This window comes from Cervus elaphus, chromosome 11 (assembly GCF_910594005.1).
Source record: "Cervus elaphus chromosome 11, mCerEla1.1, whole genome shotgun sequence".
Lineage (NCBI taxonomy): Eukaryota > Metazoa > Chordata > Mammalia > Artiodactyla > Cervidae > Cervus > Cervus elaphus.
The window spans coordinates 61,642,388-61,666,338 of record NC_057825.1 but is presented as its reverse complement, the minus strand read 5'-3'; the positions used below and the strand labels follow the sequence as shown (position 1 = coordinate 61,666,338).

The window sequence follows — 23,951 nt, the reverse complement described above, 5'->3', positions numbered from 1 at the left end:
TCACTTTGGCTTATCAAGACAAAATACATTTACAGCCACAAAAAATTTTATTTAAATTTATGACCACAAGATTATTTTGTAATCATATTTTTTGTGCATCTGAAACAGTCTAAACTCAAACCTTTATAGATGAAAACAGAGTCATAGCCAAGATCGGCCTACCTGGAGCAGAAATCAATAGGGCCACAGCTAAAAGAAACAATTACAGGATAATTTTGACAAAACTGCTGGAGGCTGAATGTGAACTAGCAGGAGAGTGAGAAAGTTTTGTGGGCCACAGTCTCAGACCCCCAAGGTTTTGTGGGTTTTACTTCTAGGACCCCCAGCAGGTTCTCACAGTGAAGACCCTAAAAGTTATGGGAAAAGAAGGTGGAACATGTCAAGGTTTTTCTCCCTACAAAGGCCTATTCTCTAGGAAAGACTTTTCCTTACTCTTCATATAGCTTTATCCCATATACGGGAAAGGTCAGTTATCCAACACCAGCACCCTGAGCCTTCCTGTCTCACCTAAGAAAGAAAGAAATTAAAACACATCTGCAAAGGCCCAGAGATACAGGTCCACTAAAAGACTAATATTTTATCATAACATTATAGAACACTCCCCCACACATCTTGCCACCATATCAGGAAGACTCCAGAATAACAGTGGATTACTGTTGAAAGAGTGTCTATGCACATACTCTACTTGAGTAGGAATTCTAAGCAAAGCCCCCTCCCTGCTCCAAAACAGGAGAAACAAACACAAGTACACCAGAGAAATTTAAGCCTCTTGGTACCTAAAGCTACAGCATCACCCAGCTCTAGGCTAGGTTAACTTAAAATCTCACACTAAAGGCCTTTTACATGTGTGTGTGGATGCTCAGTCATGTCCAACTCTTTGCAACACCATGGACTGTAGCCCACCAGGCTCCTCTGTCCATGAGATTTTCCAGGTAAGAATACTGGAGTAGATTGCCATTTCCTCCTCCAGGGGATCTTTCCAACCCAGGAATTGAACATGCATCTCCTGAGTCTCCTGCATTGGCAGGTGGATTTTTTACCACTGAGCCACCTGGGAAGCCACCAAAGGCCTTTCGCCCAAGTTCTTATTACCCAATACATCACATCTAACTTTTAACAAATTATAAGATATCCTAAAAAAAAGCAATGGGAAAAAATAGTATGAAGAGATAAAGCAAGAATCAGAACAAGACTGAGATATGAAACAGATTGTGAAATTATCAGACAGAGAATTAAAAATAACTATGATTAATATTTTAAGGGTGCCAATGGAAAAAGCAAACAACATGCAAGAACAGATGGGCAAGGTAAGCAAAGAGACAGAAACTCTAAGAGAGAATAAAAAATAAATGCTACAAAGCAAAAGTGCTGAACAGGAATGAAGAATGCCTTTGATGGGCCCATCATTAGACTAGATATGGCTGAGGAAAGAATCAGTGAGTTTAAAGAAGTGTCAACAGAAACTTCCCAGATTGAAATACAAAGAGAATAAAGAATGATAAAAACAGAATATCCAAAACTGTGGGACAATTTTAAAAAGTGTAACGTAAGCATAATTGGAATTTCAGAAGGAGAAGAAAGAGAAAATGAAACAGAAGAAATATCTGAAGTACATCAGTTCATAGAATATGTTCTAAGACCCTCAGTAAATGCCTGAAGCCATGGACAATACCAAACCCTATATGGGTCTATCATGTTTTTCTTATACATACATACCTATAATAAAGTTTACTTTATAAATTAGGCAATTAAGAGATTAACAACAATAACTAACCAAATGGAACAATTATACAATATACTATAATAAAAGTTATGAGAATGTGGTAGCTCTCCCTCTCTCTCTAAATATAATATTGTACAATTTAATGCCTTTTCTATAGTAACTAAGTACTATACACTGTGGCCATAACTTTTGCCATTTAGGTGCAATGGTAAAACTAGCACAGATTTCTTTTTCCTTCTTCACAATTTCACAGAGAGAAGATTCATCTTTACCATAAGGCTTAGCAACCTCAGCATACTATTTTTTTTTCTCTCCTTATTAAGCCAAGAACTTTCACTTTTTCACTTAAAGGGAGTATATTACAGCTTTTCTTTAGCATATCCAAATTGCCAACATTGCTACTCAAGCACTTTGGACTCATTATTAACTAAAATAGGGGTTACCTGAACACAAGCACAATGACACCATGACAGTCACTCTGATAACCAAGAAAATTATGAAGGGACCAATGGGTGGGACATGCTGGTCAAAAGATGATTCCCATCCCAGGTAGGACACAACAGGGCAGCATAAGATATCTTCACACTCAGAAGAGTGCAACTGAAAACTTATGAACTGTTTATTTTTGGAATTTTCCTTTTAATATTTTTGGACGGCAGTTGACCACAAGTAACTGAAACCACAGAAGGCAAAACTGCTGATAAAGGTGAACTACTATAATAATGAACAAGAATTAAACAAAATTAATGACTAAACTACAGATCAGAAACCTCAGCAAATACCAAACAGAATAAATTTAAAAAAAAAAAAACTCTACATCTAAGATATATCATATTCAAACTGAAGAAAGCCAAAGACAATAGGAAAAAAACTTAAAAAACAAAACAAAACAAAAAACCTTACCTGTAGAGGAACAGGACAAGATTTAAAAGAATAACAACATGCTTCTCATCAAAAGCCATGTATGCTAGAAGAGAATGGAGTGAAGTATTTAAAGTGTGGAAAGAAAACACCAAACTTGAATTACACGTCCAACAAAATTTTCTTTCAAAAGTGAAGGAGAAACAAACACTCAGACAAACAAAAAAACTGAGAGAATTCACTGCCAAACCTCTCCTCTAAGAAATATTAAAAGATATTCTTTATGGAGAAGAAAAATTATATAGGTCATGAACTCAGAACTATATAATAAAAGGAAGAGTGAAAGAAAGTGAAAATGTTAGTCACTCAGTTGCGCCTGACTCTTTGTGACCCCATGGACTGTAGGCTGCCAGTCTCCTCTGTCCATGGTAAGATTCTCCAGGTAAGATTACTGGAGTGGGTTGCCATTTCCTTCTCCAAGGGATCTTCCCAACCCAGGGATGGAACTTGGGTCTCCTGCATTGCAGGCAGACTCTTTACTGTCTGAGCCACAAGGGAAGACCAAAAGGAAGAATATAGGAGATGAAATTTTTAAATGTAAGGTGATTGTTATTTTACTTATTCTTAACTGATCTAAAATACACCATTTGTTTGAACTAATAATAGTAACAATGTATTGGGTGATTGTAGCATATGGATAAATAAAATAAGCAACTGGAATGTCATAAAGGATGGAAGGGAAGAATTGGGGATACTCTGTTATGTGGTATCTACATTATACATGAAGTTGTATAATGATGTTTGACATAAACTTATATTAGTTGTAAAAGTGTATTGCAAACTCTAGGGGGAAAAAAAACATGTTTAAAGGTAATAATTGAAATACCTTTAAGAAAAAAGAGAAAAAATAAAATGAATCAGAGAGGTAAAATAATAAGCTCAAAGAGAAAACAAAATGAGTCATATAAAATACAATCAAAACAAGAAAAGGCTGAAAAAGAGAGGGAGAAAACAAGTAATAAACAAGTGGAACAAATAGAAGTCAATTCCACCTGTATCAATAAGTATTTTAAATGTGAATATTGATCTTAATATACCAGTTGAAAAACAAGATTGTCAGAGTAGATTTTTTAAGAAACACAAAACTATAGACTGTCTACAAAACCACTTTTGATATAAATAAAAACTCAAGTAGGTTAAAGGTAAAGGAAGAAATATCTACCATGATAACCGTTAATGTAGAACAAAGCTTCAGTAACTATAATAATTCCAGACAAAGTAGACCTCAGAATAAAAGAAATTATCAGGGATTAAGAGGATATTTCACACTGATAACAGAGCTAATTTTCCAAGAAGACAAGACAATCCTTAATATCCATGTACCTAACAACAGTGTCAAAATGCTTGAGATAGAATTGATAGAATCATAAAAAAAAGAGACAAATCCACTATTATAGTTGGAGACTTCAAACATGCTTTTTCACTTGATAAATCAAGGAATCATAAAATAAGTAAGGATATAGTTGACCTAAGCAACACTATAATCAATTTGATATAACTGACATTTATAGAATACTTGACTCCAAAACATCTGAACACATATTCTTCTCAAGCTCTCATGGAACATTCATAAAGAGAAATCACTTTCTGGACCATAAAACATACTATCACAAATTTAAAGGGACAGAAATCACATAAAATATGTCCTCAGACTACAATAGAATTAAACTAGAAATCAGAGAATAAAGATAGCCAGAAAATCCACAAATACTGAGAGTTTAAACAATTCACTTCTAAGTAAGATATGAGTCAAAAAAGATGTCTCAAGATAAAACATATTTTGATCTAAATGAAAATACAACTTTTTAAAATTTGTGGGCTGCAGCAAAAGCAGTACTTAGAGGCAAATTTACAGCACAGAATACACATATTAGAAAAGAAGGAACATCTGAAATCAGTAATATAAGCTTCCATCTTAGGGAAGTAGAGAATGAAGAGCATTTAAGCCTAAAACAAGTGGAAAAAAAGAAATCTTTAGAAATGCAAGCAGAAGTCAATGAACTTGAGAACAGTTAAATAATAAAGAAAGTCAATGAAACCAAAAGCTTTTTCTTTGAAAAGACTAATAAACTTATTAAAAATCTACCAGTTTGACTAACAAAAAAAGGGAGAAGACACAAATTACAATGGAAATGAAAGAGGGGTTATCACTCCTAATTGCATGGGCATTAAAGTTTAATAAAGGAATACTTTGAACAACTCCATGCCAACAAATTTGATAATTTAGATAAAATAGAACAATTCCTTGAAAGACAGAAGATAATAAAGCCTACCTACACAAGGAGAAACAGGTAATCTGGGTAGTCCAATATTTTATAAAGAAATAGTTAATAAATCTTCCCAAAAAGGAAGCCGAATGGCCTGCTGGTTTCACCAAATATTCTACCAAACATTTAAAGAAGAAATTATACCAATTTTTCACAATCTTTTCAGAAAATAAGAAGCAGAGGGAAGACTTCCTAACTCATTCTGTGAAGCCAGCATTACCCTTATACTGAAACCAAATAAAAACATTACAAGAAAGAAAAACTATAAATCAATATCTCACATGAACCTAGATGCAATAATCCTCCCCCAAATATTAGAAAATCAAATTCAAAAATGTATAAAAATAATTTTAATTATTTTTTAATTTAATTTTTTAAACCCATAACCAAGTGGGATTTACTCTGGGTAAACAAGACTGGTTCAACAGTCAAGAATCAATTAGGTAATCCTCCACATCAACAGGCTAATGAGGAAAACTCATATAGTCTTGACAATAAATGCAAAAAACGCATCTGAAAAAATAAGTTTTATGCAGAATTCTGATAAAAGAAATCAAAAAAGACCTAAATTAATTGCCAGGCATTCTGTGTTCATGGTCCAATTATTCCCAACTTGATCTACAGATTCAACACATCCCAACCAAAACCACAATAAGCTATTTTATAGATAATGACAAAATGAATCTAAAGTTTATATGGGAAGGCAAAGACCTGGAAAAACCAATACAGTACTAAGAATAATAACAAAGTAGAGGATTCACTATAAACCTACAGTAATCAAGACAGTGTAGTTCAGGCAAAAGAATAGATACACAGACCAATAAAACACAATAGGAAGTCCAGAATTGACCCAAACAAATCTAGCTGATTGACCTTTGAGAAAAAGAACAAACATAACCCAATGGAAAAAGTATTTCAACTAATGGCGCTGAACAGTTGGACATTCAAATATTAAATTAAATCCAGACATAGACTGACTACCTTTAATAAAAATTAACTCAAAATGAATCATAGACCTAAATATAAAACTGAAAACTATAACACTTCCAGAAGAAAACACAGGAGAAAAATCTAGGTGCTCTCAGGTTTGGCAATGAGTTTTTACATAGAACCAAAACAACAGTCTATGAAAGAACAGTTGTATTTCATTAAAATTTAAAATTTCTGCTTTGTGTAAGACATCATTAAGGGAATCAATACACAAATCACAGGCTGGAAGAAAATATCTGCAAAATACATATCTGATAAAGGACTGGTATCCAAAATGTACAAAAACTCTTAAAACTCAACAATAAGTAAAAAATACAATTTAAAAATGAACCTAAGTTCTGGATACCTCAGCAAAGAAGAAATGCAGATGGCAAATAAGCATACAAAAAGATGTTCAACATCATATATCAATAGAGAATTACATATTAAAACAACAATAAGACACCACTAAATACCTATTAGGATGACTAAAAGAACTGATAATATCAATGGTAGCAAAGATATAAAGCAACAGGAGCCCTCATTCATTATTAATAGGGATGCAAAAAGTTTCAGTCACTGCAGAAGACAGTTTGGCAGTATCTTATAAAGCTGAACATAGTCTTATCATACAATTCAGCAATGATGTTCCTAGATATTTTCCAAACTGATTTGAAAACTTAAGCCCACACCAACACCTGTACTCAAATGTTTATAACAACATTATTCACAATCCCCCAAAACTGGAAACAACCAAGATGCCCTCAATAGGTAAACGAATAAACTGTGATATGCCAATTCAGCAATAAAAATAAATGAGCATCAAACCACAAAAGACATGAATGAAACTTGGAAGCATAGTGCTAAGTACAAGAGCCAGTCTGAAAAGGCTACATACTGTATGATTCCAATTATATGACATTCTGGAAAAGGCAAATCTGCGAAAACAGTAAAATGATCGCTGGTTGCCAGGAGTTCAGAGGAAGAGGAGTGTGCTAAATAGGGGAAGCACAGGGCAATTTTTAGGGCTGTAACTCTTACTACATAATGTAACAATGGATACATGACATATGTCAAAATGTATAGACTTTTAAAGCACAAAGTATGAAATTTAATGTATGTAGAATTTTAAAAATCATACAGGAAGTTGGGTGATCCCAAGGATGGAATACAGACAAAGGAATATAAAGAAAAGAATCTAACTGTATGACAAATGCATGAAACAACATCACTGAAGGAGGCAGAAGGAAAGGTTACTGACCCAAGTAACTCTGGAAATGAGTGGAACTTTGAAGACTAAAGGCCAAAAGGAACTGTATATAAGCATTGTACTCTAGTTGATAATGCTGTGTTCCACAGGAATAAGTGTTAATAATTCTGATATGACTATACATGCATACAGGAATTGAACAATTAAGTAAAAGGATGGCAAATGGTGGGAGTCAGGTTTGTCGCTGTTGGAGTGAGTATATAACAGATAAGCAAAGAAGAATGCTAGAATGATCCATGTGGCAATGAATTAGAGTTACAGACATCAATATAAACTTAAGTTTAACCTAATATAGATATAGATGGTTACACTTAGAAATATATATAGATGTATGCATACATACATGGATTTGTATGTGCATATATATTTCCTTGCCCTGCCAGCTGAGAGAGCCTAGGAAAAACATCACCATAGTAGCAATGAGTTTATCTACCATACAGATCTTGGCTTTTAATACCATTCTCCAATAAATGGAAACAGAGGTCCTTGGAGAAAAGCTCAATTCTATGAATGGAGCAGGAAATACACAAGTCTGGAGTACCTGGTAGTGTCAAAAAGTAGGGACACGCTAGGGTAGAGGTGACATTTTAAAATGCTGAGGCTATGTCACAGGAACACAGGCGTCAACTAAAAGAGCTCCCAGTGGCCAAAATTAAAGTACTTTGAAAAACAAAATAAAGTAGTATTGGATCATAAACCAAAGTAGAAAATACATGAGTACATACTAAATAACCAAACTGGATATAATATGTAAATCTCCTATGCAAAAGAATTCCAAATTATTTATAAATACTCCCCACCTCAAGCACATACAGCATAGTTCCCCATTCCTTTAATATAGATTTCACATAGTGACTTCCAAAGAGGACAATATAGAAAGGGGCAGGGAGTAATTTTACAGTGGAGAAATTAAACAAGTATTACTTCAACCAGGTGACCAAGGTCAATATCGAGTGATTAAATTATGTTGATAGTATATACCCTTGATGTGATGTGATATGATGTGATGTGATGTGATGAAAATGGCAATTTACCTCTGTGATGTTCTTTCCAGAAAACTATAATAACCTCAGTCCAACTGTGAGAAAAGCATCAGACAAATTCTTAATGAGGGGTATTCCCCAACACACCTGACCAAAATTGTCCAGGTCATTCAAAACAAGAAAGTTCTGAGAACCTGCCACAGAGAAGAGGAGTCCAAGGAGACATAACTAATTGTGTGGTGGTTATCCCGGGTGAGACCCTAGAACAGAAAAAGGACATGATATTAAAAGTAAGAAAGTATGAATAAAGTATAGACTTTAGACTTTAGTTAATAAGAATACATCAATACTGGCTCAATTATTATAACAAACATATCATACTAATATAAGATGTTAACAAGGAAAACTAGGTGTGGGATATACAAGAACGCTCTGTATTATCTTCCCAATTTTCCTGAAAATCTAAAACTGTTCTAAAAAATAAAATCTATTTTTTAGAAATGTTTAATATATGATTGTGTACTTTTCTGTATATGTATATCTTTACCTCTAAATCTATGGTTTTTCGATTAGTCATGTATGGATGTGAGAGTTGGACTATAAAGAAAGCTGAGTGCCAAAGAATTGATGCCTTCGAACTGTGGTATAGGAGAAGACTCTTGAGAGTCCCTTGGACAGCAAGAAGATCAAACCAGTCAATCCTAAAGGAAATCAGTTCTGAACATCCATTGGAAGGACTGATGCTGAAGGTGAAACTCCAATACTTTGGCCACCTGATGCAAAGAACTGACTCACTGGAAAAGATGCTGATGCTCAGAAAGATTGAAGGCAGGAAGAGAAGGGGACAACAGAGGGTTAAATGGTCGGATGGTATCACTGACTTGATGGACATGAGTTTGAGCAAACTCTAGGAGTTGATGATGGACAGGGAAGCCTGGGGTGCTGCAGTCCATGGGGTCACAAAGAGTCGGACACGACTGAGCGACTGAACTGAATGGATTTATTAAAAATTTTAAAAATTAAATAAATTATGTAAACTTGATTATCTATAACTTTTTTCCTAACAAACAAAGGGTTCAAGTTTTAAGAAACTCAAACTTATCATCGTGTCTACTTGTCACTAAGGTGATAATTAAAATAACCCTTTTATGTATATTTGTAATTTTATATTACCTCAACGTGACAATATTTATTCCATATTTCATCCTACAATTCATTGGTTCTAAAAAAGTTGATAAGTTTCTGTATTACCAGTTAGGGGGTAAAATTAGACAATGGAAAAATAAATACTAAGTCAACAGGCAATAAATACTAAGGCAACAGTATCCTAAAATATGCAGCAAAATCAATGAGAAAGGCTGTGAGCTCAGCTGGCCTGACATGATCTTTCTTCTTTCCGTTTTTGCTTAAGAATTTCATGCTGCATCTTCACATTTATTTCTTCAGCATTTTCTCCCATATAGATACATATTATTTTATGTCTTATAATCAGTTCCCCCACTGAGATCTTCTTCCTCTACTTCTGACTTGCTGACCCCAAAGGATGAGTTTCAAAGTACCTAAGAATCTTATTTCCTTATATTAGTAAGACCAGGGTTTACTGATGTCATTGTTTGTTTTTGATGTACATGGCTGATTGGCCCCTGGGAAGGATGACCTGCCTCTCCTTCCTCCCTCTTCCTTCCGCCCTCTCTTCGCCTCTCACCAATCAGTCAACAGCTGCCCCATGGAAGCCAGCAGGAAGATCCTTTCTGGCTACTGCTCTCTGAAGAAAAAGAAAGCAGAATGTCTGCAGTCTGTAGCCTGAAGTAGGCTTGGCATTGAGTCCTGAAACAACCCCGCCACCTTCCTGAGACAAAATCTATCCTTAGCCCGCTATGACCCGAGTTTTGATTGAGCTCAGAAAAGTGTAAAGGCCAAGTAGTAGGGAACACAGCTGAGAAACTTTTGTGACTTTGTGGAGGAACTAAAGTGCTAGTAGGCCCTTACTCAATATTTGTTGAATGAATAAATTTATGAATTTAGAAGCCATTGCTTAGAAGCCATTGTAATGTTTCATTGATGTGTAACTTGCACAAATCCCTAGAATAATAGCACTTTCAAGTGGCAGAAAGGCGTCAAAAAGAAACTTTGTCAACTAACCCTTCTACTTTCTAAAGAAGGAAACTGGTTCCAAGAGGTCAATTAACTGGTTTAAGGTCCCTCAACTGGCTGATCCTTAAATCAGAAACTTTTTTTTATCATTACCAGCATTCTAGTCAAATATACCAGGTAATGGTACACACTTGTTGGTGTTCAGCCTAGTTAATCCCTAGGTTTCATCATGTCTCTCAAGGAATCATTTATAACTCCTCCCTCTCTTGCTCTGTCTCTCTCTTCCCCTTCCGCCTTCCCTCTCTGCCATTTCCCTTATGCACTTTGTGTCAATACATGTGTGTTTTTCCTTTTCCTCCTCATGTATCCTCAGTTTTTGCAATATTACGGCAGATTTAAAGAGTTAATCTTGTGATTATTACACTCTACCCCCAGGAAGAGAGCAACATAAACCTCCCTATGGCTTAACAAGGACATCCATGTGCATTTCAAATCAAATCAGCAAACTAATATTTGTTCTCTTTTAAATCAGAAATTCTTTTGGATCAGTTCTTCACTGGCAATATAGCTAATTCAATCAGCAATCAGTTTAATCAATATGAAGAAATCCAGCCCTGATGACACAAATCTGAGTTTCAGGCATGGTGCTTCCCGACATAAGTGCATTGTCATTGCCTCAAACGTGAATCATGTTGTTCAGTCGCTCAGTCATCTTCGACTATTTGCGACCCCATGGACCACAGCATGAATGTGTTTACTAATGCAGCCCTCATCCAAGAATTTATTCTTGGTCAGGCCTCACACTTTAGAATGCATATGTGAATTGTCACTTCTGCCCTCTAAATGAAAACGGAAGCTTCACGGAAGCATCCCTTATACTTTGATATGTTCATGACAGAATACAACGCAAGTCCAGTTTGGGCCCAACGTACAACTACATACTCATGTCTAACTTCTTGGTCCTGATGCCCAAGAATAGAAAGTTTTAAATGGCTCCAAGATTCTGTCATGACAAAAATTCTCTCTTTACTAGCTTTGTCTAATAAGATAATTTCTCATTTTAGTCTCCAAAGGTTACTATTTAAATTGCAAGGCAACATCCATCACTGTCAGTCAGGAACCTCCTGGCTGTAATTAACTTATCCACACTAGGTCACGTGATAGCTGAGCTTTGACAGGAATGAGGACTTCATAGTCCAGAATAGACAGCAGTACCAGAGTAGGCCCTGGATAGCCAAGGATTAGCTAAGAGCATGGTGGGAAACCAATCAGCATTCCGGGTACTCAGTGTGCAGGCCTTTAGATAAAACAGCAGTATGGAAATAGTTGACTGCTTTGTTAATAGTCAATGTTCAATTAATATTAGCTAGAGTGAATTGGAGGCTTCCCAAGTGGCACTGGTGGTAAAGAACCTGCTTGCCAATGCAGGAGTCATAAGAGGCACAGGTTCAATCCCTGGGTCAGGAAGACTCCCCTGGAGGGGAGGGCATGGCAACCCTCTACAGTATTCTTGCCTGCAGAATCCCCACAGACAGAGTAGCCTGGCAGGCTACAATCCATAGACTCACAGAGTCAGAAACAACTGAAATGACTTAGCATAGCATGAACACAGAGCGAATTGAGAGATATTTTTCCTGGCTTCAAAGAGTTTCCCATCACTAGAAATAGTATATACACAGAAGGTGGATGGTCATAATCAGATCAATTTGGGAAGAGAGTGGTCTAGTAGTACAGCTAATGACCCTTAAGTGGTCTATGACATTAATGTGCAGGGTCATGGTCAGATTAATGCACAAGGCATTAATGTGCAGGGTTTAATAGAATTAAATGGGAAATCGTAAACAGTATTACACACAGCAAGGACAAATATTTTTTGAGAAACTTTTGTTTCAGTTGTCTGTGTATACCTATGTGCCTAATTATAACCCAGAGATTGTGGTAAGAAAAGCAAAACACTGGTTTAGAAGACATTCAGAAGCCATGTTTCTATTTATTCTTCTTCCATTTAGACTTGAATTTATACTATCTGGTCCATGGTGGGTGCTCAATAACTGATATTCACAATATCAATCTTAGAATTTCAACAACAATACCAGGTATGTATTCTGATGTTGGTTTTAGGGAAGATAAGATTAAATCACTTGCCTATGTTAAATGACTTGTTCAAGGCCACACAGCTGATAAGTCTGCGTGTCTAATACTTGAACCCAGTCAGCAGAACACTACAAGTCCAGATGTGGGTTGTACTCCAAAGCACTCTTCAGAAGACTGAAGACGGAAAGCAAACTTAAAAGTAGAAATTCATCCAAAAAAATTTTGAAGCTCTGCTAGAACCACCAATGATTTCAACTTGAAAATTCTCATTATTAAAATAAACAAAACTCTGAATCACATCATCTAAAGTGGCAGGGCCCAAATGCCAGTCTATAGATTGGCTATATCAAAATCACCAGAGAAGCTTTAGATAAATACAGATTCTCAAACTCCTCTCCTAGAGAATATGACTGAAGAGGTGAATTTACAAAGCCCCCAGTGCTTCTGCTCAGACAGGTTTGGAAAGCATGCACCTAGTCTACTTCCCTCCATTGAAGATCTAACAGAATTCTTAATTGGAAGAAATGTTGGATACCATCTAGCCATTGGGTGGCAATAGGTTTCGTCTTCAGCGCCAACTGCAAGTGATAAGTAATCCTGCTTGGAGGATTGGTAGAGATAGATTCCAAATGGCATTCAAACTTGATCAGATACACCCCAAGATTAATTAATAATGTCTGTTATGGATGAGGAGGTGTAGAGGGGGCATTGCTACGATCCAATCCTTTTATTTTCCAGTCTTGTCTGCCCCAAAACACACTTTAGTGACAGAGGATTGAAATCCAGGCTTGCTCATTCCTAGTCTAGTGCTTTATTTAAAACAATTTCCATTGTCCATAGTCAGGCTTATCAGAAACGCTGGTTTCTAGAGTGCTTCTAGCTAGTATATGGCAGAAAAAGCCAACATTTACTTTACTTGAAAGATTAAGGCAAATCTACCCTAATTGTTCCTACTCATTAATGCCTCAGCCACTAAGGCAGGTAGAATATTTTATTCCATTATTAGCTATAAAATTTTAAATACTGAGATCCCTTGAGAATTAATCAAGAAAAATCATGTGTTTAAAAAAAAAGCCTAGCACAGTTTCTGACTTGGGTTTAAATTCATACTAAACAATGTAGGTTTTGATGAAAATACAGAGCATAATACATAACTGGATGCCTAAAGGATAGCGGAAACATCACTAAAAGAGGGAAAATATACAAGAGAAGGTGTCTAGGGTATCAAGGGAACTGTCTACTTCACAATCGTCCCTAGAACAGCCTGTTCAGAAACTATACCCCTAACTTCCTCAGCTGGGGCCTTAGGCAAGTTACTTAGTGTTAATTTCCTCTTTGGTAAAATATGGGTAATAAATCCTGCCTCTCAGGGTTGTTTTGAGAATTTACTGAGAAAAAGCTTATGTTCCAGAAAGGGCTCAGCACATTTCATGGCATATACAGTTAATAAATGTTTATCAATCTATGTGTTTGATTTGCATAAAGAAGTTCCTATGAACTGATCCCATGAACATCAAAATTGAGGTCTGTTCAACTCAGGGCTCTATTTAAACTGAGATCTATGAGTCATCTAAGACTAAAAGCCAAAGACAGAGGTTATTGAGAGGCAACATTCACTGTGCAATAGGCTCAAGATGGCCGAGCTGGTCACTGAGTCAAAGAATTCTGAGATGGGAAGGTCCTTTTCTTTGCCCATCTGCTACTGTCCATCCTGCTCATTGACACACAAGGAAACTCTAAACCACAAGACACTCTCAGGAGGGTGGCCACGTGTCCCAGCTTCCTGAAGCAGTTTCCTGGGTGGCACCCCCAAGAAAACAGTATTTCCTGTACTGGAAAGCTCCGTTTGTAAATTAAACACAAGGTTTTATAGAAAATTAAACATTTTGACTTCTCCCCTTCTCCAGCATGTCTGCCGAATATTTCCAATAGGTACTTTTGAACAACACCTATTCTGAGGTGATATGGGTAAATGGCAAAACATTAATTTACTATTAACATAATTACAGGGTTTTTTCTGCTCTCTAGAATTTGTTTAGTGCTTGGGGCCAAATCCCTTTCACTCTCACAATACCTTCTTTGTTTTAAAAAGGAGATAGTACAGTGTCTGGTTGGTGGGGGGAAAGTGCCCTTTGAAATTTCCTGTTATCACAGTCATAAGCTGCCTCTAATCACAGGCAGCACAATAAATAGACACAAGACTTCTTTAAAATGCCTACAGTCTGCTAAGAATTAAAGGTCTTCCTTTGCGTCTCTCCTCAAAATATATTTCTAAATAGTTGCTCAGTCCTAAGCTTTCCCTAATAAGGTTCCATTTAAATAAGTTTGGAAATATTTTCCTTCTCTTAAAGAAAGCCACTCAATTTGGAAATGTCAGATAAAAATACATGTACATTATAAGGCTATCACCTATTTTCAGCTCGGTTTTTCCAGGCTGTCTCTTTCCTTTCTTTCTTTTTTCTTCTTCTGTTTGCTGTTCCCAGCAGCTTCTGGGAGCTTCTTCACCCAAGAGGACACAGCTCATCAGATCACAAACAATTTCATCTGTTTTCCTGGCGGTAGCCATTATACGAACAAAACTGGCCCCCATCGCCTGATACAGCCCTTCTGAGTAACCCCCGCTCCCCAAACCCCAGCCCAGGCCACGTGACTGAAATGAAACCAACTTGCCCTTAACTTTGGAAAATCAGCCACTCTCCTCCTTACTGCACCATGTCAAAATTAAGGAGTAAACAGAGGTCCCCCAATCCCCCTGATTGCATTAATCATTCAAATGACGTATTAGCATTCTTCAGACTCTTCTGTTGTGCTTCCAAATTAACACCTCTAGGTTCAAGGGAATAGAAATTAACTGAATTATCTGGCAGCCCCAGATGTCCTAGCACGCTCTTCCTTCTCGCTGATTTAATATGCCTGAAGAACAGTTATGAGGCAGAAACACTGCTAATGGTCAAGAAATAATTTATGACATATGTAACAGACAAGCTAGCCCCCCACCCACATTCCAAAGTTGTCAGGATTCCAGGCAGCTCCGGACTGCATCTGCCATTGGGCATGGCCACCTTGTCCACCCTCTTTCTCTCCCACGTCCCCGTGAGTACTGGGGTGGCGGGCCCTGCTCTAAGGCAGGCAGTCTAACTCCCCAGTACCAGCTTGGTCACACCCAGCAGCACAGGCACAGAGATGATCCAGGAGCCTGTCCCAGAGCAGGACAAGGAGAAAGGGCATGAGGGCAGAGCCCACAATCAGACAGGGACTCTCGGGCATTTCCCAGCCCTGGACATGGGCAACCTTCTTGCAAAGGCATGAAAAGGATCAGTGGTTCCTCAGTGCTGTGGAAGGGCCTTTTAGAACATTGATGTAATCCTTCACAACAGAAGCCTGTTTCCCTTGGGGGCTAATCCTGTCATTTGGGAGTGTCTCCAGGGCATTAAGCTGTAATTGCTTGAATAACTCCAAGGGGCAAACAGGAAGCTGGCTCATACAGGCATTCACAAGCTTCCTCAGAGCAGGCAGGTCCTGTCCCTGGCATGGCAGCCCCTCCCAAACCAAAGCTGCATCTCCCCACCCAGTCTGAGACAGGGCCCCATAAAGAGGTGGAAGCCTGAGGGGTCACCCAGGAACCTTGCCCCATCCCAGCTCCCAGCTGCCTGGCTCTCCCAGAGCAAGAAGTAAGGAAACAGGTGTTGTTGTTGTTGTTATTGTTTAATCACTAAATCTTTTCCGATTTTGTGACCCCATAGACTATAGCCTGCCAGGCTCCTCTGTCCATGGAATTCTCCAGGCAAGAATACTGGAGTGGGTTGTCATTTCCTTAGGTGCTCTTCCCAACCCAGGGATTGAACCCACATCTCCTGCATTGGCAGGTAGATTCTTCACCATTGAGCCACCGTAAGTGAAATGAAGTCGCTCAGTCGTGTCTGACTCTTTGAAACCCCATGAACTGTAGCCCACCAGGCTCCTCCATCCATGGGATTCTCCAGGCAAGAATACTGGAGTGGGTTGCCATTTCCTTCTCCAGGGCATCTTCCCAACCCAGGGATCGAACCTGGGTCTCCTGCATTGCAGGCAGACGCTTTAACCTCTGAGCCACCAAGGAAGCCCTAGGGAAGGTCAATGCCAGGCATCACCTGAACACAGAGGCCTCATAATAAAAGGCAGAAATTCAGATGCTTTCTCCATGCCTTGGTGGGAATCAAAACATCAGATGTTTATTAAATGACATAGCGGTGGCGACTACTCTGCACAGCTAGCCCAGAAGTGTATGCTGTCACTTTAAAAAAAATTGAGCCGATGCCAGGCTAGTCATGGTAATGCTCCCATGGCATGATTAGATTCATGCCCAGGGTTGTATTTGCATATGATATTCAGGGCATGATTTTTTTATTGTTCTTAATCAGAGCCGAATGTCAACAAAATAAATGAAGTTGCGAGTTGAAGTGAAATTTTTATCACATCAGGGATGTGCTTTTTCTCCCATTTATCACAGCCCATATTGAGAGAGTGAAATTTTTTGAAAATGTGGTAATCAATGGAAGAGCTCCATATGGCAGGGATCAAAGGTGTTACATAGTGTGTGGTTCTGCTTTATTGCCAGCCAGTACTGTTAATTGGACAACAAGATCAGAGGCAATATTAAAATCCAATTAAATTGATATGAACAGATTGCCAAGTGATGTACACTAATGTATAATTGAGTATCAAGCAAATGCAAGTCCCCGTCTTCTGCTTCTACCTCCTGAATAAATGATGGCGCCATAGAGGACAGAAACAAGTTTGCACATTAGCTCCACAGCTCTGGGCTCTCATTTGTTACTTTCCAAGTTGATGACTTTTGGTTTTCCTCCTAGTCTGTCTTAAAGAGACAGACCCTTCCCCTTTTCCCCAAAGCCCCTACCCCTTGCCCCCCACCTGGGGTGAGTCTTCCGCCTCAAAATAATTTTCTCCTTTTGGGGGTTGGAAATGAAATCCATGTTTCCTATGCTTCATTACATGCCTATTGCATAGCAGGTCCTAAAGAGCGTGCATTGGTAATAGATTGTGCTAGTTGTAAATGATCTGTCCATCCGGACCAGAACGCTAACACATCCTTAATGCTGTTTCCCAGTTATAAATTAGATAAGATTGTTTCTCAACCCAAAAGGAAAGCAAGAGAGCAAAGCGCAGAATGAGCACCACTGAAATACCTCTTCACACAATGAAGGATCAGAGCCTCAGTTGTGAGATGCGGATCCCAGCAGTGGATCCCAGGGCCCAGCCGGCCACCACACTGCCAGCAGGAGCTAAAGTGGGCCTCCATTCATTCCACTCCAAAGAAGGCCGGGAAGGGACAGAATCAAGAGGAAGGCAGCCCCTCCCACTCAATTAAAGCAATTAGCTCACAGGCCTTACCAAGGCCAGGCCTGGCTGAATAGGATCCCCCTGCCCCACAGTTTGTTATCCAAGCTGAGCTCACACAAATTAATGAGGAGCAGGAATGAGTAAAGCCAAGGGCTGTTGCTGGCAAACACTCTGGGGGCCTCGTCCCTTCCTCCTGTAAGAACAACCCCAGATTACCCCCAACAATAAAACCTGTTAACTTATACAACTTTGCTTAAGAAACAAGCCTGATGGGATGTTGGCAGACTTCCCTGCTGCCAAGCAAGAACTATTGCGGGCAGCCGCGAGCTTCTCAGGATTTAAGCCCATGATGGAATGGTAAACGAGGGAGCAGACTGTTTATTCCAGCAGCCAGATTGTCTCTGGCCATAAAGTTCTGTGTTTGGAAAGTTTTTTTTTCTTCCCAGTATATTACAAAAAAAAAAAAAAAAGGTGGGAGAGAAAGGTGGGGGAGGGAGTGTTGAGCAAAGATCATATTTTGCTATTATTATTTCAAGCATCTCAAAGAAAAGCATCAACCTTCCAGATTTTGAGTTGACTTACTAAACATAAATTCTTTTCAGCATCTCAGAGAAAGGAAGAGAAGAAAGAAGGCAGCTAGAACTGGAAGTGAGAGGGAGAAACGAGAGGACGGGAGATATTTAAAATCAAGACTAAGGGATGGGGTTTTAACTAGTTTGGATTTTGAGTTGCTAAGTGACATATATTTTAAATCTCATCTCTTTACCAACAGGTACACACTTTGAAAGATTAGATTTATTTGCGGGCCTTAAAAACACTGAGATGGTATCTATGCTCATAAACCAGTTTGAATTTTCTTTTTTTTTTTTTGGCTTATAATAGTCAAAACAAGGAGGGGATTCCTGGTCAGCAACTACTCACTAAGCAACTGTTGAATCAAAGTGATGTTTTGTTTTCTTTTTCCCAAACCCTCCTGACTTTGGTCCAAACAGCCTCACTGCAATTCACCTTGAAAGTAAAGCAAATAGAAACTCAGAGTGAAATCAGACCGCCACAGCACCCAACAACACCATTGAAACATGTGAGCCCTCCCACACGAACCACAACAGATGAAGTTGGCAAAGGTTGGCATCCTATTAATGGAGAAGGCAAGACCAGACCATCTTCTGCCCAGAGCAGAGTTATGCTTTTCAACAAGGCAGCCAGCTCGGGGCTGCAGCTCCTCTCTGCTTCCCCATTGTAAGAGTTCACCCACAAGTAAGAGAAGGCTCCTTGGCACTAAATATCTAAAAGTTTCTTGGAACTTTGATGAGGTAGTTTCTAGAAGCTGCTGTTTGACTTCAGTAATTTCTTGGTGCGTCCTTGCCCATACCATAACTACTGGGTTGCCCTAAAAGCTGTTCCAAGAATTGGGGAGAAAATAAGACTAAACAAAAATACCCTGAAATGTATGAAGGAACTTAGGACTTGATGATATTTTAGCAAAATAAGTTGAGGAGTTTACAACAGACAGAAACCAAGTTGTTTATCTTGAAACAATATCAGCCTTGCTTGGGAACAGTGGCCCAATATTCCTGGGCCTGCTCTGGGGCTCAAAATGTAGGCAACCAAAGCACTGAAGAATTAGGTAATGTTGTCCCACATACAGAACCTCTCCTGGATGCCCAGCATGGTGCTATGCCTTCCACAACCTTTCCTCTTTCATCACCACAACCTGCAAGGTGGAAAACACTATCCTCATTTTTCAGAGGAAGAAACTGAGTCTCAGACAAGTTACTTCCCTGAGGCCAAACAGTAGAGAGATGGAATTCAAATTTAAACCCATCCCTGCCTCATTTTAATCCATGTTTTCTTTTTTCTAGTCTACACAATTTAGCCTCCCAGAGTTGCTCCAAAAGAAAAGGCCAATGGTCCAAAAATCCACTTAAACTGCAAACTCACCCATCACCACACAGAGACTTGGAATCAAGATATTTCAAAAAATGAGAGATACTCCTGAAGAGACTAAGGACAGCCATTCGCGAATGTGGCTCTAAAGATACTACATTAGAAATCTGAGGGTCTAGGTGTCAGATCTTCCGTGGCTTCAGGTAAGTCACTAATTCTTCCTCCCTATGTCCTTCCACTTCCACTTCCTCCAGGAGTAGTGAAACCAGCAACCTACCTATCTCTCTTAATCGTGGATTAGATATAAATACTGAGATCACTTTAAACGCTTCAGGGAAAAGTCCACACAAATCTCCATCATTACCTATAATCACACTGTGATCATCAGGGCAGTTTCCACTTACTCTGAGCCTGCTTCCAAACAACATGATAGAGTCTGATCTAGGTATGGCCATGTGCCTTGCCTTAGCCAATAGTGAAGGTGATAAATTTCTCTTCTGAGTAGACACAATTCTCGATGTTCTTTCTTCCTTACAGCAGTGATGTGGGATGGACAGGCTGAAATGGAGCCTCCAGCACCTTAAATCCTCAAGATGAGCAGAGTCTCCCCATTGCCCAAGAATGCAGCATGAATGTAAAGTCACAGTGATGTTCGTCACTGTGACGTAGTCTACCTGACAGATACTATATAGAAGACCTATTTCTAGAGAGTACCAACAGAGGAAACAGGTCAAAAAGTAAAGAAACAATGAACAAAATCCATTCATTTAGGAAATATTTATTAGGCACTTATTTTTGTGACAGGGGGTGCCGATGTGCTAGGGATAGGTTATTATTCTTGAACTCAGGAATCCAAAAGAGCATCCTCTAACAAAGAACAAGCAGTGTTATTTCAAGGAACTGATTTGAAATTTGAAAAATATTTGCCTCTGACAGATAGTTTCAACTACCAAAATCGATTTATAGCCAGGGGAAAAAATTCCCCTCCTGAAAATTATCCACAAATCTACCTTTCAAGTAAATCTCACTAGATGTTTTTCATTCTCTTTTTAATTCTCCATAGTTTTTCATTTGCAAAGGTATAGCTTAACTATACCTAAAAGAGGAAACAATCCAGACGTATTAAAAACATTCCAAGATGGTGACTACCATTTCAATAGACTTCTGCTAAAGGCTAATATTAAAGACCAGGAGTGAAAAACAAAATAGACCCTCCAACTCTGGGAAGTCAATCTTTATTACCACTTAGAATCAAATAAATACACTTGTGGTTTTGCCATTTTAAAAAAGTTTGTATTAACTTCACTTTTGTTTCTGAGGAAACAACTGTCCATTGTAATGAGTTCACCCTATAACTTCCCCCTCTTTTCCATCTCTTCTGGGCCTTCTTCCCAGGTCCAGTAAGATTTTCAGATTTCTAGGCAGTGGCATTCCATTATAAATAACCTAACATTATGAGCTAGAAAGGGCATTATGTAGCATAAGACCTTAAGAAAAACATTATAGGAGATTTGTTATGTGAGGAAATGTAAAATTCCATAGTCTCATGACTACTTTTCAAACCTTTTCAATTTTTATAATCATTTATGAAACTGTAGTTTGCTATAATTAAGTCTGTCCATATATTAGATAGCAATTCATATCTATAAATATATATTTCATATACATATGTATATATGCACACATACATATACACACACATAAGCTGACGAGACTTGTGGTGTTGAAGGAAAGTCTCAAGACTAAGGTAGAGAGAGATTGCAGAGTGTGAAGAAGCAACACTGTGTTGGAAAAAGCCCCACCTCAGTTATTCCCAATCTCTGTCCTTCAGGCAAATCCCTTCGCTTCTCTGGGCTTCTGCCCCTTCAACTGCAGAACAAGATCAGGCCAGAGGATTTCAAATGCCCCTTCTAGCTCAACTATCCATGGATCTACTACTGAAGTTGCCTCCAATTTGCAAATTTTATTGAGTAAATTGGGTAAAGTCTGGGTAGCTAGGATTCCAACACTATAGAAATATACAAGCCAACAGCAAAAAAAGTAAAAGTCAAACATGAAAAAAGTTACAACATACAAATAGTAAGATTATTAGAGGTTTTTCTTTTTTTCTTCTAAATTCACTTAATGTTATTGCTACACTAGTTTTATAATTTTATAAATCAATAAAAATTTAAAAAGATACAGTCTCTGTGGAGGGCAGTGTTTATAATTACCTGCAGGGAGTGTCAACACATGAATATAAACCCCTTCTTTGGATTTATAGGCGCATAACATTTACAACAGACAAATCCATATGATTATCAATTCTAATTTTTCAAAGCCAAAATTCTCTTAAGCAACACCATTTATTTGTCTAAAGATGTCAAATAAACTAGATTGGCAAACAGTTTCATTTTTCAACTGTCTACTTTGGCGTTGTGCCTACTATAATACATATCTAATGTCACTCACTCCCATCTCACCCTGTCCGCCCATGCACACAAGCTTGCAGACATGACAAAGTTGGCGTGCTCAGGTTAATCTTTATGCCAAAGGTCATAAAAGTCATGTTAAGCAGAAGTGCCCAGGGAATTTGGGTCTTTCTCTATTACCTTACTCTCTCCCACTGTCCAAGTTTTGACAACATAATGTGATTACATAATAACTCAAGCAGGAAGAAAATTAGACCCCATATAGGAAACCCAGGTGAGGCCCCCATGGAGTTATCTGAGTCAGTTATCCTGCTGCATGTGAAGTCCCACAAGAAACAAACTTCTTAGCATTTTGAAGCCCCGAAAATTCCTACTCACTCCCCCATCCCAGTCCCACCCAACCAAAAGAAATCTCTTCCATGGGAGAAAATCTCCCACTTAGAAGATGGTATCTTTTCCAAACTGTACACTGATTGTAACAAATGAATTACTTCAATCACAAAAAAACTTGTTGCTCCAAAGAACCAAAAGTCAGCTGCATCTTTCTCTGCACATTCTCATTATATCAAATAAATAAATAAAAAGTTCCATCTGACCTGAGAAGTTCCAAGCGCCCTGAATAGTTCCATCTGATCCCTGGCAATAAAGACCTAATCTCAGAATAGCATGCCCTAAGCTATTAGCACCAAAACCACCTATAGTCAAATCAAAGTTAATTTTAATAGCTTTCAGAAGAGTTGAATAGTTTTTACATGAATTCTACATCCCACAAACCTAGAAGCTCACCAGAAAAGCAGGCTCTCCCAGGGGTTCTAAAACCCTTTTACCTGCAAGATCTTAAACCGGGGGGTTGCTGCCAACACGTCTCTGAAGTTTACAAAGAAAGAAAATGCAACTGACAAGGACCCTCCCCATCCCCACAGTGAGTCTGACTTCAGCATTGATATGCCTCCTCCTACTTTGACAGAATAAACCACACAGAGCAGGAAGCCAAACAGGAGTCCTTGGCAACAACCAAGAAGGAGACAATAGTTTCAGCAGCACTTTCATAAGCGTCTCATAAGCTTTCGATCTTTCATCTCATTATCATTTTGAAGCTGGTTCCCGTTTTCTTCTCCAGCTACTGCTCTTGCTCTTACAATAAAGAAATAAACATATTTCTATTCATTTTGGAACATACATTATCCATCTAAGATTAGGAGATCCTTAAAGAAGATAGGAAACTGGTAAAAGGAGACAGTAACCAGAGCAAGAATCGCCTGAAAATCCCTGAGACCGAGGACTGTATCATCCAACATATGACAGCAGATAAGAACATAGATATCAATGTATGACAAAAATAAATAAATAAATAAAAAGAAAAAAAAAAAAAAGAACATAGACTCTGAAGCCAAGATTACAAGGGTTGTAATCTCAGCTCCATCACTTACCAGCTATAATCTTGGGCAGTTGATTTCATCTCTCCAAGTCTCAGTCTCCTCATCCATGTAACAGGGATAATAACAGTGACTTCTTCCTTGGCTCACTCTGAGGATTAAATAAACACTTACAATAGTATTTGGTACAAGGTAACTGCAGTGTATTAGCTATTAATAACACCAGTTTCACCAACGTAAGTTATCACTATCCCTCCTTGAGTGTCCAAGTTCAAAAGGAAATTAATAATATCCTTATCCACCAAACTTACCTCACAAGGTGGTTGAAAATATCAAATAACCCAGTTGGTGTGAAAAGTTACTTGGGATGAAAAATATATATATATTACTATCTGTAATATATCATTTTTAATATAATAATATTATACCTCAGTCAATTAAAACTAAGTCTTTCATTTCAAAGAGGTGAAAAAAAAAAAGGAAAGCTAGTCCTCATTGGCCAGAAACAGTCCCGTGGGCCAAGTTGAGAGGAAGACTAGGAAGGGAACACGCCAGGCTGATTTTTACTTCCAACAGTATATTTCAAGCCCGTTCTATAGAATGAATTGGGGGATGT

General features: G+C 38.3%; 1 long non-coding RNA gene and 1 other non-coding gene across 3 annotated transcripts; both read right to left on the bottom strand.

Annotated features, from left to right (window-relative positions):
- Positions 1–2,651: 2,651 nt before the first annotated feature.
- LOC122703037 lies at positions 2,652–23,437 on the bottom strand. Of its 2 annotated transcripts, none has more exons than XR_006343402.1 (3): positions 23,390–23,437; positions 8,281–8,393; positions 2,652–2,690 (listed from the first exon to the last, which is right to left on the bottom strand). It is a non-coding gene; the product is annotated as an uncharacterized LOC122703037 (long non-coding RNA). The 2 variants fall into 2 exon arrangements; XR_006343403.1 differs by lacking the exon at positions 23,390–23,437 and adding an exon at positions 22,787–22,832.
- On the bottom strand, positions 16,349–16,420 carry TRNAC-GCA. Its single transcript has one exon. It is a non-coding gene; the product is annotated as a tRNA-Cys (tRNA).
- Positions 23,438–23,951: the final 514 nt, after the last annotated feature.